This window comes from Panulirus ornatus, chromosome 50 (assembly GCF_036320965.1).
Source record: "Panulirus ornatus isolate Po-2019 chromosome 50, ASM3632096v1, whole genome shotgun sequence".
NCBI lineage: Eukaryota > Metazoa > Arthropoda > Malacostraca > Decapoda > Palinuridae > Panulirus > Panulirus ornatus.
In genome coordinates, this window is record NC_092273.1 from 9352133 (window position 1) to 9363424 (window position 11292).

The window sequence follows — 11292 nt, forward strand, 5'->3', positions numbered from 1 at the left end:
TGCAGCTCACAGCCAGGTTAGCTGTGGAGCTTTTTAAATTTGGCCTCTGGTACTCAGGCTATAACCCTGCAGCTGTGTTGTGTGGTTTGCGGTTTCTCCTAGCTGTTAAGATTAATTTGGTCATGCGTCTCCCAGCTGTGATATGGAACTCACAACCTGATTTGTTTCCGTTCAGAAATCTGTCCATACCGGGTTTTACAACCTCGTCATACAACCGATAGCCTGGCGGTGGAAATCACAACTAGCACGTCCCCTCGGAGCTTGCGCGAGCATTCAGCATCTTGGCTTCGCGTCTAAGTCGTGGGTTCGCAGTGTTGGGGCCATAGCATTATAGATGGCGCCTCATTATACACGACGCGTATCTTGGTTGTCATCGTTACAGTCCAGGTTGATATGTGTGTGTGTGTGTGTGTGTGTGAGCGTGTAGCTTCTATGCTAATTATGCAGTTCCAAGATTGATTGCGTAATTTACGCGCAGGTAATATACTGCTTGTCGGGAACGGACCGAATCAAAAGTGGATTTTTGTTTGTGTGTGGGTGTGTGGTAGGAGCACACCAGATTCCCAGGGCAGCCTCAGGGGCGGGACAAGACAGGTTGCAGCGAGCAGGTTGTGTGGTCACCGTATGAATTTAGCGTGGACTGTGTCGGAGACGGGCTGGGTCGACGCTGATGGTGTAACATGATCACTTGAACAACGACGGTACGGGACGAACGGTCCTTTTTGAGCATGAAGGCACGGTCCTTTTTGAGCGTTAAGGAACGGTCCTTTTTGAGCATTAAGGTACGGCTCTTTGAGCATTAAGGTACGGCTCTTTGAGCATTAAGGTACTGTCCTTTTTGAGCATTAAGGTACTATCCTTTTTGAGCATTAAGGTACGGCCCTTTGAGCATTAAGGTACGGCTCTTTGAGCATTAGGATACGGCTCTTTGAGCATTAAGGTACGGTCCTTTTTGAGCATTAAGGTACGGCTCTTTGAGCATTAAGATACGGTCCTTTTTGAGCATGAAGTCCGGTCCTTTTTGAGCATGAGGGTAAGGTCCTTGAGCACGACTGGACGACCTTTGAGGAGGACGATGAAAAACTCTTAGGCACGACGATGGTACGACCTCGGAACTCATCGTTACGACCCATAGTTACGACGGTACGATCGATCCTTAGCATATAGAAAACGTGTTTACGAAGGCCTACTGTTGAGGATGGGGGAAGGAGGAGGAGGAGGAGGAGATGGTATGTCCTGGACGGTGGGTGTCATTCCCCTTAGGCGACAAGATCAAGCGGGCGGGGGCCAGGATGAGGGCCATTGGCGGCGTGTCGTGCGTGAGTGGTGTGTAGTGAAGTGTGGAGAGCCTGCGCGCGCATACACACACACACACACACACACACACACACACACACACACACACACACACACATGGCTACCACTGTAATGTCTCCTTTGAAGGTCAAGCGTGGTGTGGAGGTCACTCTGTTTGTGTGTGTGTGTTTGTGTGTGTGTGTGTGTGTGTGTGTGTGTCCTTGACGTAGGAGACGGGGTCACCTTGTAAAGGGGGTCATCTCTTAAAGCCGCGATAGTGGAAGGGTCGGAAGGAGTGGGACACCTTGCAGGGTTAACTGCCTTATCATTGAACAGTGTGTTCGATTAGCGACTGTTTCTGTTGGTTAGGTTTGGCTGCTCCTTGTGCTGACGTGGGAAACGGCGATCAAGTCTGAAAAAGATATGCAAAACTATGTAGACTCCTTGAATTAAGCAGTGTATTCCACATGACAGCTGGAGAATGGATGTGAGCGAATGCGGCCTTTCTTCGTCTGTCCCCGGCGCTGCCTCGCTAAGGCGGGAAACTGCGGACAAGTATGGAAAAGTAAAAGAAAATTGCCGGAGGGAGACGCTATTGTTAACGCTGTGTAAACGTAACAGAACTTCCTTTTCTGTATCTACTTACACCTTCGTAAGTCAAGTACCTCCGTGCGGAAAATACTTCGAGTAAATCTTTGGCATCACTTTTGTAATCGCTTTCTTAAGACTGTTTCTGTCCGGGTCAGAAACCTTTTTGTATATATACTTTTTTATACAGTTGACGCCCACGTTATGATCTTTTATAGCTTCCGGGCCATATTTGGGTTTGATATTCGCAGCTTGTCTAAGTATTCCCTTCAATTTTTAATTGTGGGTCCAGAAACTTTACGTTCGCTAAATGGCACTGGACTTTACAACTGAAAAACACCCATTTTTTATGTAAATTCAACGTGACAGTGATGACTCCCGTGCGCTTTCTCACATCCGTTTCCCTGACCAGGTCCAGAGCAAGTGACTGCATCATAGACCACACCACACCTGGTGCACGAATATAGGCAGTGACTGTGTTCCACGCGTTAGATCACTTCCCTGGTTTTTATCAGTCTTTCGTCTGGGCCGATGCCGCTCGAACTCCCTATCCATTTAGCGGATGTGTGTGTGTGTGTGTGTGTGTGTGTGTGTGTGGAGGAAGGATATGACACGAGGGTTAATGTTCAGACGTTTAGAGACAAGTTCAGCGGGAGTCAGGTGCGTAAGGGTAATGTTCCATTATTTTGTAGACAAGCTTATGAGCTCCTGTGGAAGTCAGGTATACGAGGCCATATGTTTTTTCTGTTATATGGAGACAGCCTTAGCTCTTGTGGAAGTCAGGTGTATAAGGCCAGTGCTCCGTTATTCGTAGACAGCCCCGGTCACCTGAGGAGGTCAGGTGTCCGGTGATATCGAGGTCCTGTTGAGTCACAGGAGGTTACGAGCTGTGGTGGTCCTCGGTGTTTACAACCAGACGTGGGAACCACCACAGGAGGTTACGAGCTGTGGTGGTCCTCGGTGTTTACAACCAGACGTGGGAACCACCACCACAGCGCCAGTTTCCAAGTATGATTTTACCCGTTTGTAGCCTTAGCAAACGTGTACACGGGAGATTCATACGGATGCCGACGGATTTCTTCAGATATTTTTGGACAGAATGATGGAGGAGGAGGTGGACGAACGGATGGGTTATGGTGAGAGCAGGGCATGTGTGTGTGTGTGTGTGTGTGTGTGTGTGTGCGTGTGTAGCAGGAGCAGGAGGAGTTGTACTGGCTGCTGTAGATGGCCGTGGGGATGCAGCCACCGACGCGTGAGCAGAATACCTCATGTTGCCTCTAGTTCACCTTGAGCCGGGGGTCGCCCGTGATACCCAAGACCCCAGCCCTGTGTGCGCGCACCCCAGCACACGTCTCCCCGTAGTAGGTACCCACACAGGTTTACACCAGCCTCAGCTGATGTTCGTTGTTTGTCCCGCCCGACCACTAGCCGTAGTAAACGCTGGTGCGAGTGGACGCCGTCGTTTGTGAACGCTTAAGTCCTTAACCGCGGATGATTGTAGACGATGATCCAAGTGGACGCTGATCCAACCGTGCTGGACGCCCAGTTGAGTCTCGACCTCGCCACCCGACGCTCGGATAGTGGAGCACAGCGACTCAGTAGTTCGCTTCGTTTACCCATGCTCTAGCGTGGGCCGGGGGCGCTCGGCAAACTTAAAGTCACACGTGGGCTGAGGGGCCCACAGTGTTTTTGAGTAGGTATATACAAACGTGAGGAGATGATCGAAAATGGACGACAGAACTAGAGCGGAGATGACTAGGCTGCACAGGGGTAGGCCAGCGTCATGTACTGTTTTATATGTATCGTATGTGTAAAAAGTTAATGTTCTCCTAGATTCATCATCCATACCCCAGGATTCACATGAACATTTTATCTCCATAGTTCCTTTCTTATGTTCTTCCCCAGCTCAACTTCTTCTTTCTCTTCTTCTTCTTCTTCTTCTTCTTCTTCTTCTTCTTCTTCTTCTTCTTCTTCTTCTTCTTCTTCATCTTCTTCTTTTTCTTCTTCTTCTTCTTCTTCTTCTTCTTCTTTTTCTGCTGATGATGATTGATGATGATGATGATGTGTTGGCGATTGTTACCAAAGTGACAGCAGCAAGAGAGAGAGAGAGAGAGAGAGAGAGAGAGAGAGAGAGAGAGAGAGAGAGAGAGAGAGAGAGAGAGTGGGAGAGACTGACAGTAGCTGGGTGTCGAGGCCTCAGCTGGTGGGCTGGCGGTGGTTGGTGGTGGACGGTGGCGGTGAATGTTGTGGTAGTTTTGCCCGACGAGTCATGACCTGGGTGAGTACCTTAGTCACCGGAGTCTTGTGGGGAGGCGGCGGCGGCTGCGGGTGATTACACCCTCTTGTATCACCCGTATAAGAAGCCCGATGATAATCTTGTGGTCGTACCAGTCGCGCGCGTATCTCACGCCTGGTGAAGTGTGCCTCAAGAGACGGCCGGGGTGAGGGAGAGAGAGAGAGAGAGAGAGAGAGAGAGAGAGAGAGAGAGAGAGAGAGAGAGAGAGAGAGAGAGAGAGGTTCTGCGGGTATAAAGGGAAGGTTGAGGGGTTTCAGTAAAGGCCGAAAGCCTTGCACAGACCGTCTTGAGGAGAGGAGCCATTGTCGGCCACACGTTCAAGCTGCCAATATTTATTCGTCTCTCGCTGTACTGCAGCCGATGATGTCAGCACGAGAATCGTTTTCTGCTCAGGTGAATTATACAAAAAAAAGGAAGAATCGACCTCTATCGCGAGTGAGATGCAAGTCAGACGCCTTTGTAAGAATGAGTGGGGAAAAACTGGAGGGGGAAAAGAAGACGATGAAATTATTATAATCATGACTCGTGATTTGATTCATGCGATGCGATCATTCATCTTCATAAATCGACTCATACGTTTGGGATTTGAATTGATTCAGTCCACTATAATGATAACAGACCATTTAGAATTATCTGGAGGTGTCCCTCCCTCCACCCCCTTCCTCAGCGATTTACGAGCCACGACCCAATGCTAATTAGAAGCACAGGGGTCGATGGTCTGTGTGTGTCTGTGTGTCTGGCTTTGTGGCGGCGGCTCGGACGGTCTCGTTGATTACAGTGGCTCATCATTGTGTTAGCGTCATGGTCGGCCTGTAATGACGTTCCCTCGTGCCACACTAGCCTCCCGGCCGCCGGCCAAGCAACACCCCCGGGCCCGCCCGCCAGCCATGGAGGGAGGCGGGATGATCAGATGACAGCGATGACTTGATGAACAGCAGCAGATACCAGTTCCCGCGCGGCATTCGTAGGGTGCCACCAGTCAGTCATTCTCGGTGGCCTCTGTTTTTCTTTTGCATCACCTTTGGACGCAAGGGAGGAGGTGGGGGGGGTGTGACCTTTACAGAGGGTCAGGTCAAATGTCACGCCACCGTGTGCTCAAGCTTCCCAGCAACATGACCGTTGTATTCGTTCGCCTGTAGTAGTCAGTGAACGTAACTTTGTATAGTTTCATATTCCATTATTTTCACGTAACTACTTCCTTCGTTCCTGTAGGGAATGAATGGGAATGCCATGCGCCCCCGGGGCCTGTATCGGCGTGGCATATGTTCCTGTAGCCGGCGGCGTGGTAAGGGTATCGGACAAGGCGCGGCGATGGCCAGCGGCTGCCAGTAGCCGTCGGAACGCTTCAATTTTCCTCTTCCTCGCTCGGACACTCTGGTTGATCCGGCGTCCGCTTCCTCGCCCGGATGGCTTCGTTTGTCCCGTGGGGAGTTGGAGGATTCCAGCAGGGTTTTTTTTTTCGTCGGGAGTTCCTTTGTTAATGGATGATGGTTGTTTGGGAAAAGTGAAGGTTGGGGAGGGGGTCATCGTGTTGGCATGGTGGACACTGTTGCCATACTGATCATTAACGGTCAACAGTGTAAATGTTTGAATTTACCTAGTGAAGGTCGATATTATATATATATATATATATATATATATATATGTGTGTGTGTGTGTGTGTGTGTGTGTGTGTGTGTGTGTACAATCTCAGGAATTTTGTATGGATAAAAAAGCTTTCAAATCAGAAAAAAATATTCTTACTTTTTTTTGATTGTCCTTTTCAGGCAGAAGGCGTGGCCAGAGTGACGTGTCAAGACGCGGGGTGCTGCAATAAACACTTGACCTCTGGGGGAGAGAGAGAGAGGGAGAGAGTGGATACCTGTGTCCGTATCGGTGAGTGACCGTTCATTTTCTTTTTATTTTCTTCTCTCAACAATACCTCACTGGAGGCCCAACGTGTCGTGTTATGACTGGAGGAATTACTTTCGTCAGGACGAAAGACATGCCCGGCACATGATCGTTGAAGCCAGGGGACCGTTGTGAGCCATCGAGACCCAGGATGAGGCGTTAAGGAGCATTGTTTCGGTTGCGGGCAAAATTAGTCGTTGTGGAGCATCTGTTCTCCGGTGTTGTATTATCCAGCATTAGTTTCGGTACATATTGGATGTAGTTTGCCATTATCTCTGAGGTAACGTAATTTGTACTGGTATGTACTAGTGTGTGTGTGTGTGTATATATATAAAATATATATATATATATATATATATATATATATATATATATATATATATATATATATATATATATATATATATATGTATATATATATATATATATGACGTCCCACGTATTCCTGCGTGTCGTAGAAGGCGACTAAAAGGGGTAGGAGCGGGGTGGCTGGAAATCTTCCCCTCCTACTGTACTTTTCCATAAGAGGGAACAGAGAATGGGGCCAAGTGAGGATTTTTCCTTTAGATGCTCAGTCATCTGTTCCTTACGCTTCCTCGCTATCGCGGGAAATGGCGATTACATGTATCAAAGAACCCCAGAACCCCTTATCCAGAGGCTCCTGCAGGCTTCAAGGCTGCGCTACGTTCAGGAGGAGGAACAGGATGGCCTCCTTTGAAGCGAGCAGTTCTTTGACGACTGGAGGACATGGGAGGATGCAGTGAAGGAGGTCTCTTGAGATATCTTTCTTCGCCAGACAGGTCCTGTGTGTCTCAGATCTTTGGATGACGAGGCTTCAGACTATCCAAAAGATCTTCGCCAACCAGGCCCCACGGATATTCATAATCTTCGTCATCCAGGCCTTAGATAACTGAGGTTTTTATTCTTTTTTACCAAGAAGATCTTGTCGACCAAGTACTGACTACTCACGCTCCTACTCGAACGAATGGACTCGCAAGTGTTTTCCATCTAACCTTTCGTGTGGAATGTCCGTGTGAGAATGTCTTGGTCTTTCCATACTGCTTGGTGCTTCTTCATCCGTCATTCTTTCAGTCGGCTGTCGTGCTGGAGGGAGTTGTTGGGCGTGGGTGAGGTGGAAACCTCCTCCGGCGTCGATCATCCTGGCTCTGTCCATACTGATTAGGAATTTAGGGTCCCATTACTGTCCCCCAGGCCGATAACCTCGTCAGAGATAAACATGTCTCCCGTTATCTGAATTTCCCACGAAAGTGACCTCCCAGGCAGATAACCACGCCGGAGATCAACAGGTCTCCTCTTTTTTTTATCGGAATTTCCCATGAACTGACCTCTCGAGCAGATAACCACGTCAAAGGTCAACAGGTTCTTTGGTTATCTGGTTTTCCGATGTTTAGGTGATTCTTCGGGGTCATGGGTAATCGATGTGGTGGGACCCGTGGTCCGTCTTGCCTCTTTTTTTGTCAGGTTGATCTGGTTCCTTGTTCAGCACGACCTGTGTTCACCAGCGTTGATGCACAGTTCACTTTCACTCCTCGCCCATTTTGGGCGTAGTGGGTGGGAGGTCAGCTTTTCACACTGTCGTCCTTACTTATTTAGTAGTCGTAATGTTTTTTTTTTTTTTTTTTTTCACCCTCGCCAGTGTGTAAGGGACGAGAGATGCAGGGTATTTAGCTGGGAGGGTGGTTTGGCTGTTAGCGGAGGAGGCTGTGTTGGTGGGAAAGCCTAGAATGTGTCTGATTGGAGGAGGGGGATGTGTGGTATTTATGATCCTTTATCGGTCATTAAGGAAATGGACAACCATTCTGATCGTTCCGTTGACCCCACGTCTGTTCCCGTTGTCCCGTTGACTCCCACGTCTGTTCCCGTTGTCCCGTTGACTCCACGTCTGTTCCCGTTGTCCCGTTGACTCCCACGTCTGTTCCCGTTGTCCCGTTGACCCCACGTCTTTTTCCGTTGTCCCGTTGACTCCCACGTCTGTTCCCGTTGTTCCGTTGACTCCCACGTCTGTTCCCGTTGTCCCGTTGACTCCCACGTCTGTTTCCGTTGTCCCGTTGACCCCACGTCTGTTCCCGTTGTTCCGTTGACTCCCACGTCTGTTCCCGTTGTCCCGTTGACTCCCACGTCTGTTCCCGTTGTCCCGTTGACTCCCACGTCTATTCCCGTTGTCCCGTTGACTCCCACGTCTGTTCCCGTTGTCCCGTTGACCCCACGTCTGTTCCGGTATTATTACTTGAGTGGCTCTCATATGGGTGTGGCTTTCGCGTTGGGTCGTGTGCGATCGAATTCCAAGATGAGGTTTGAAAAATATAGATGGTATCAGATGAGGGATTGCCCGGTCCAAGGCTTGCGCGAGACCAAGCCAAGGCTCCAGGTTAAAGATGCACGCCAAGGGCCTAGGTTGAAGATACAAGCTAAGGCTGCAGGTTTAATTTACAAGCAAAGGCTGTAGGTTTAATTTACAAGCAAAGGCTGCAGGTTTAAGAGTCTCATCTAAGGGTCCCTGGTCATAAGGGTGGAAGCCAAGGGTCCAGCCGAAAAGATCCAGGCCGGAGGTGTACCACACGTCCAGGCCTAAAAGTATCCAGCCCTAACAAGACTTAAGTAAGGCCTAAGCTGTCAGCAGAGGCCATAATTACAGTAGAGGAACATGTGTGTGTCGACGTTGTGGCGGCAAGGATGTCTTTATTATGCCGTATCGCTAGCTTACGAGCCCCAGTGTCGGATACATCATGCTGGCTGAATGGTTGAAAGGCCTCCCTGGTGGGTGGGAGGCACAGGTGGCCTTGGGAGTGGGTAGGGGGGTTTTGTGGAGAGGAGGAGGAAAAAGAGATGGGGAGAAGGAGGGAATGCTAGACGTACGAGGAGAAGAAGAAGTAGTAGAAGAAGAAGAAGAAGAAGACGAAGAAGAAGAAGAAGAAGGCCCAGTGTTTAAAAATTTCCTTAGGGAAACGTGTTCACTAACGGCTGGTACGAATTTGGTTAGCTTGTTTACGGTTGCTTGCTTGCGCGCGCGCGCGCGCGCGTGTGTGTGTGTGTGTGTGTGTGTGTGTGTGTGTGTGTGTGTGTGTGTGTGTGTGTGTGTGTGTGTTTAGTCAGTTGTGTGAACGGCCCCTTGCCCGATATTTGTGTGGTTGCTAGTCCGGTTTGTGAGAGTTTGCCAGCCATCGGGATACAGAAATTCGTTGGCTAACAAGCAAACGTATGATAGTTGGATGAAGATGAGCACGTGGAGGATGGGCACCGGAGAGAGAGAGAGAGAGAGAGAGAGAGAGAGAGAGAGAGAGAGAGAGAGAGAGAGAGAGAGAGAGAGAGAGATGGGGCTCTGCGGGGGTAGAACTCACTCTGGCTAATTCTATGAAGAGGAGACAGACAGACTGACTGACTGACTGACGGGGCAGCGGCTAAGACTCCTTCAGGCCGGTCTCCTTCCAGCATCCTCCAGCGGAGTCTGGGACTGGATGGAGTGATTCGTGCGTGAAGAGCAATGAAGTCGCTCAAGGTGGTAGAGAGAGAGAGAGAGAGAGAGAGAGAGAGAGAGAGAGAGAGAGAGAGAGAGAGAGAGAGAGAGAGAGAGGGGGGAGATTGGAAACGCCTCGTGTCCTTCGCAGAGATCATGAGAGAGAGAGAGAGAGAGAGAGAGAGAGAGAGAGAGAGAGAGAGAGGGGGGGGGGGAATTGGAAACGCCTCGTGTCCTTCGCAGAGATCATGAGAGAGAGAGAGAGAGAGAGAGAGAGAGAGAGAGAGAGAGAGAGAGAGAGAGAGAGAGAGAGAGAGAGAGAGATTTATACCTGCATGGATGAAGAAGGTATATGCCAGCAGTACGAAGGCGGGTGTAATCACCTCGTTAAGCTTACCCAGGGAATTAGTCGTCACTGGACCGGACACCAACCAGCTTGGGAGTTTCTGCTACACGCAGTGGCCTGAAGAATACCTCACCACCCTCACCACCCCATCAGAAGCCTCTAATTGGGCGATGAATTTGCTCCGTCCAAGTGCAACAGAGAGAGAGAGAGAGAGAGAGAGAGAGAGAGAGAGAGAGAGAGAGAGAGAGAGAGAGAGAGAGAGAGAGACTTACAGCCTGTAGGGATCTTCATTTTCAATACAGCCATTAAAAGTACAGGTCGAGGGGCGCCTTGAGCCAAGGACTTGGCCACACGCGCCTGCCCCGACTCCCCCCGCGGCAGACGAGCCCCTCACTGTGTTATGGAGAGCTGAGCTGGACCATATATCTCACCGTATAGACACTGAGGAATATATACAGCACTGCAGGAGCGAATCTATATTGTCTTGGACAATCGCATGTTTACCAAATGGCGTCCTAGCTTCGTCTCTTCGATGTATATCAACTGACTGTTATATTTCTCTCTTGTGTCTCCCCTGATGATGTGATTATTACACGAAAGTGCACTTGGGAACTTATCGTGTTTCATTTTTCCCCGTGGACTCGTAGGAATATCTTGATCACGCGCAAAATTGTGATCGTTTCCAATATATATATGTATATATTATTTTTTATTATTTATTATACTTTGTCGCTGTCTCCCGCGTTTGCGAGGTATATATATATATATATATATATATATATATATATATATATATATATATATATATATATATATATATATATATATAAGGCCCTGCAAGCCATGCGTGCAAGTGTATGGGTGACTTAGTTACACATTTCCCCCGAGCCTATGATTGCGCCTCGACCATCCAAACATCTTTGAAGACCGTCTGGGCGAAACGTAGCCGGCCGCCCTTCGCTCCCGCGAGGGAAAAGCGTTGCCGTGGGGCTGATCTGCCGGGGTGGAGAAGACTCTTGCCTCGGCCCCTCCCGGCAACCACTCGGAGGTATGCTGAAAAGTAAAGGCTCCGGTGTTGGGGTGTGGAGACCGGTTATGTTCATCCGGGATACACGCGGAGGAGAAACTGGTTATAGTGTCGTTATGCGGCTGCCCAGAATCTGACCGGAGTCGTACGTTATATCTGCACACACACACACACACACCCTAAGCGCTCTGCTCTCTTGTCTGGTCCACGCGTTCCATGCTTGGATATGTTCTTAAATACTTATTTCGGTTTTTCTCCTCAGTTTAGCATGATAATGTTATGAATTTTTGGACGTAATTCTTACATCAGTGAGAGTTTTGCGCTCGTTTCTCCATCATATATATATATATATATATATATATATATATATATAT

The 11292-nt window shown here is 49.0% G+C and overlaps 1 protein-coding gene across 6 annotated transcripts in view; it reads left to right on the plus strand.

The window, feature by feature from the left end:
• Cad88C (cadherin 88C) overlaps positions 1 to 11292 on the plus strand; it is a 313587-nt gene that overhangs the window by 153905 nt on the left and 148390 nt on the right. For all 6 annotated transcript variants that reach the window (XM_071691381.1, XM_071691383.1, XM_071691384.1 and 3 more), the window contains one exon: positions 5947 to 6055. The gene's annotated coding sequence lies outside the window, so the exon portion shown is untranslated. The remainder of the gene's footprint in view (positions 1 to 5946; positions 6056 to 11292) is intronic.